Raw genomic sequence first — 5,430 nt, 5'->3', positions numbered from 1 at the left:
ACTTAAATCAAATCCCTTATGATTATACAGTGGAAGTGACAAATAGATTCAAGGGATTAGATCTGATAAACAGAGTGCCTGATGAACTATGGACAGAGGTTCATGACATTGTACAGCAGGCAGGGATCAAGACCATCCCCAAGAAAAAGAAATGCAAAAGGCAAAATGGCTGTCTGAGGAGGCCTTACAGATAGCTGAGAAAAGAAGAGAAGCAAAAGGCAAAGGAGAAAAGGAAAGATACCCGTTTGAATGCAGAGCTCCAAAGAATAGCAAGGAGAGATAAGAAAGCCTTCCTCAGTGATCAATGCAAAGAAATAAGAGGAAAAAATAGAACAGAAAAGGCTAGGAGTCTCTTCAAGAAAATTAGAGATATCAAGGGAACATTTCATGCAAAGATGGGCAAAATAAAAGACAGAAATGGTATGGACCTAAAAGAAACAGAAGATGTTAAGAGGTGGCAAGAACACACATAAGAACAATACAAAAAAGATCTTCATGACCCAGATAACCACAGTGGTGTGATCATTCACCTAGAGTCAGACATCCTGGAATGCGCAATGGGCCTTAGGAAGCATCACTACGAAAAAGCTAGTGGAGGGGATGGAATTCCAGTTGGGCTATTCCAAATCCTAAAAGATGATGCTGTGAAAGTGCTGCACTCAATATGCCAGCAAATTTGGAAAACTCAGCAGTGGTCACAGGACTGGAAAAGGTCAGTTTTCATTCCAATCCCAAAGAAAGGCAGTGCCAAAGAATGTTCAAATGATCGCACAACTGCACTCATCTCACACGCTAGCAAGGTAATGTTCAAAATGCTCCAAGCCAGGCGTCAACAATATGTGAACTGTGAACTTCCAGATGTTCAAGCTGGATTTAGAAAAGGCAGAGGAACCAGAGATCAAATTGCCAGCATCTGTTGGATTATCGAAAAAACAAGAGAGTTCCAGAAAAACATCTGCTTTATTGACTGCACCAAAGCCTTTGACTGTGTGGATCACAACAAACTGTGGAAAATTCTTAAAGAGATGGGAATATTAGAGCTCCTGACCTGCCTCCTGAGAAATCTGTGTGCAGGTCAAGAAGCAACAGTTAGAATTGGACATGGAACAACAGACTGATTCGAAATCTGGAAAGGAGTACATCAAGGCTGTCTATTGTCACCCTGCATATTTAACTTATATGCAGAGTACATCGTGCAAAATGCTGGGCTGGATGAAGCACAAGCTGGAATCAAGATTGCTGGGAGAAATATCAATAACCTCAAATATGCAGATGACACCACCCTTATGGCAGAAAGCAAAGAAGAACTAAAGAGCCTCTTGATGAAAGTGAAAGAGGAGAGTGAAAAAGTTGGCTTAAAACTCAACATTCGGAAAACGAAGATCATGGCATCCGGTCCCATCACTTCACGGCAAATAGATGGGGAAACAATGGAAACAGTGTGAGACTTTAATTTTGGGGGCTCAATAATCACTGCAGATGGTGACTGCAGCCATGAAATTAAAAGACACTTGCTCCTTGGAAGAAAAGCTATGACCAACCTAGAGAGCATATTAAATTAAAGCAGAGATATTTCTTTGCTGACAAAGGTCCATCTACTCAAAGCTATGGTTTTTTCAGTAGTCATGTATGGATAGGAGAGTTGGATTATTAAAAAAGCTGAATGCCAAAGAGTTGATGCTTTTGAACTGTGGTGTTGGAGAAGACTCTTCAGAGCCCCTTGGACTGCAAGGGGATCCAACCAGTCACTCCTAAAGATCAGTCCTGAATATTCTTTGGAAGGACTGATGCTGAGACTGAAGCTCCAATACTTTGGCCACCTGATGCAAAGAGCTGACTCATTGGAAAAGAGCCTGATGCTGGGAAAGATTGAGGCCAGGAGGACAAGGGAACGAAGAGCATGAGATGGTTGGATGGCATCACTGACGCTATGGACATGAGTTTGAGTAAGCTCTGGGAGTTGGTGAATGACAGGGAAGCGTGGCATTATAAAAATGTTTCAGATAAGGACTCTGATGAAATTAATACATGTGGGAAGTTGCTTCTTGGTAATAATCAAGAGGATACTCATCCTGGGAAGCATCCAACAACCATAACCAAGATGGGAGACCCCTAAATCATAATGAGGACCCTTGTGGGCAACAGAAGATTTGGCCTTCGGGACCACCTGTTGAAGGTCATGAGTGTAGAGCAGCCACCTCCAGTGAGGCAGCCACCATCCCACCACAGAAGACTCAAACAGAATAGAGTACCCAGGATTATGAGGAACAGGGAGGGGCAAGATACCAGTGACAAGTTAGCTCTCCAAATCCAGCAGGAAATGCACAAGGGAGAATCACCCTGAAGTTAATGAGCATGAGACATCAACCCTCTTTCAACATCAGGAAACTAATGTAGAGAAAACCCACAAATCTCATGGAAATGAGAATTTCAGCAAGAAATCTCATGTTACTTTAACCTCATAAAACTCACAAGAGAGAAAATATCTGAATGTAGTCACTGCAAGAAATCTTTTTACCAGGAGTCCCACCTCACTGAACATCAGAAAACACACAAGAATAGGAGCCATGTGACAATAATAAATGTGGGAAAACCTTCCAAACAGCACAAGACACCATCCAGCAAAGAACTGATGCAGGAAAGAAAACCTGTGAATGTGACAAAACCCCTGGGAAATCAGCCATTACCAACCAGCAAAAGAAGCTTCATGTGTGTGATGAATGCAAGAAATCTTTCCATGAGATCTCAGCCCTAAAGCTGAGCCAGAGTACTCACATGAGAGAAGCCCTACCAGTGTAAAGATTGTGGGAAATCCTACACAAAATCAAAATTCAACCATCACCAGAAAATTCCCACAGGGGAGAAAACAGGAGTGTAAGGATTGTGGGAAATTTTTCTGTGTGAAATCAAATCTAACTAAACACCAGAAGATGCATACAGGGGAGAAAGCTTTCAAATGCAATGACATGGGAAAACTTACTCACAGATGTCACAATTTGCTGATCACCGGAGCACACACACAGGGGAGAAGCCCTGCAAATGTGATGAATGTGGAAAATCCTTCTATTCTGTGTACATCAGCATTGCACCTTCACCAGGGGAAACAGACAGAGAAGAAACCCTATGAAAGTACTGAATGTGGGACATCCTTCTACTCTTAAGTCAGGCCTAATTATTCATCAAGTCTCTCATACAGCAAAGTACCCTTATGACTAATGAATGTGGAAAAACCTTCTGTGTGAAGTCTAATCTCACTAAACATCATAAAATTCACTCAGGGTTGAAACCATATGAATGTAGTGAGTGTGGCAAATCCTTTATGAATTTGACCCTCACTGTCCATCAAAGAACTCATACCAGGGAGAGACACCATGGGTGCAGTGAATGTGAGAACTCCTTCTACAAAAAGTCAGACCTCACAAAACATCAGAAAACACACAGGGGAGAAACCACACAAATATAGTGAATGTGGGAAAGCCTTCTGTATGAACTCAACCCTCATACACCAGAGGACTCACACTGGGGCGAAATCCTTTAAATGCAGTGAATGCGAGAAGTCATTCTATGTGAAGTTGCTTCTTAATAGTCATCAGAGAAATCACACAGGAAAGAAATCCCATGTGTGTAAAGTATGTGGGAAAGCCTTCTCTGAAGTCAAGCCTAACTGGTTTATCAGATGACACACTCAGAAATACTTTGAAAGTAATGAATGTGAGAAGTCAACCCTCAGCACCAGAGAATACACATGGGAGAAACCTTAAAAATGTAAAGAATGTAGTAAAACTTTCTTTCAGAAGTCACACCACACTTAACATCAGTGAACACACACAGGGAGAAACCTTATCAATGTGAAGAATGTGGGAAAAATTTCCTCCAGAAATCACATCTCATTGAACATCAGAGAACACACACTGGAGAGAAACCCCATGGGTGTAGTAAATGTGTTAAATGTTTCTGTTTTAAGTCAGCCCTAACCATGCATCAGAGGACTCACACAGAAGAGAAGGCTTATAAATGTAGTGAATGTGAGAAACCTTTCTGAAATCATACCTTACTGTGCATCAGAGAACTCACACAGGGAAGAACCCCTTCAAATGTAATGAATGTGGAAAAAGGTTTTATGTGAAGTCAAACCTCATTAATCATCAGAGAATCCACACAGGGGAGAAGCCCTATGAATGTAAGAGATGCGGGAAGTCCTTTCTGTATGAAGTCAACCCTCACAGTACACCAGCAAACACCACAGGGGAGAAGCTTTATGAATATAACAAATATGGGAAATCCTTCTACAAGAAGTCAACTCTAAATATGAAGTGATTCACACAGAAGAGATATCCTGAATGGCAGCAGATGTGGAAAATATTCCTGTGTAGAGTCATATGTGTCATACCTTTGAGAATTCATGGGAGAAAACTTGAGCTCATGTACATCATAGAGCTCATTAGGAGAGAGGGTCTCTGAGAATGTTATTTGTAGAGAGGGGGTGGAAGCAAGGTTTCTTTGATTTTTCCTTTTTATGAATTTTTAAACTTTGAACAAATGAGTGATTTACATATTCAAAAGTAAAAAGATTCTGAAATTGAAATCAACTTAATGCCAAATTGGCAACTTGACCACACAAAAGAAGTAATTCTTTGAAGAAATATTGCACTCTGTTATGATTATACATCCTTAAATGAAAGTGTTTAAGGACAAAAATGCCAGCCAAAAATTATAAAATCACTTATCAGTTTTCTTCCTGATAATATTGCTGTTTATTTGAATCTATTTTGTGTACATTGTAGGAGAAAGCTAAAAGAAATTATAAAAGTTACTAGGAATCAAAACATCCAGTTTAAGAGATAAGACAACCATAGAAATCAAAGAATTCATGTGACCTCCCTATGATGATAAATATGAATCAAAAAATATTATTCATTTTTAAAATTACATATTTCATAGCTCTGTCCACTGAGTAACACCCCCCAGAGTGGTGAGCAAAGTCAGTTCCCAACATTGGCCCCTACAAGGAACTCCTTGGAGAAACAGCTCAGTCTAGGTCACACCCCGGGTGTGCAAGGTGAGCCTGGGCCTCCTCGGTCAAAAACGAAGCAAGCACTAATCAATGGGAATGTGTCAGAGGTCAAATGTGAGTCAAACATGAGGCAATGTGAAGGCACTCCCCTAGTTTTGCAGGCTGGCTGTGTTGGGTACACCTCTAGTGCTTGACCAGGCTGGTTCCACTCTGCCTTAGTCTTCACTTCCAGCTTACAGAGTTGCTAGGTGAGTGCATAGGGACTTTCCACATCTTTTCTGAGTCATGTCCCACCCTGCACACATACAATGTGCACATGGAAGCTTTTAAAAGCTCTTATCCCCACACACGTCAGTTTTCCAACCTCTTCCTTCCCCGGCTTCTCAGTATGTCTGCTGCTCACCTTGACTATTATC

The 5,430-nt window shown here is 41.1% G+C and overlaps 1 pseudogene; it reads left to right on the top strand.

Moving 5' to 3' along the window:
- Positions 1–2,122: 2,122 nt before the first annotated feature.
- Positions 2,123–4,317, top strand: LOC138075627 (zinc finger protein 33B-like; annotated as a pseudogene).
- The last annotated feature ends 1,113 nt before the right edge of the window (positions 4,318–5,430 follow it).

Source organism: Capricornis sumatraensis, chromosome 3, assembly GCF_032405125.1.
Source record: "Capricornis sumatraensis isolate serow.1 chromosome 3, serow.2, whole genome shotgun sequence".
Lineage (NCBI taxonomy): Eukaryota > Metazoa > Chordata > Mammalia > Artiodactyla > Bovidae > Capricornis > Capricornis sumatraensis.
This window is presented reverse-complemented; position numbering and strand designations above follow the sequence as displayed.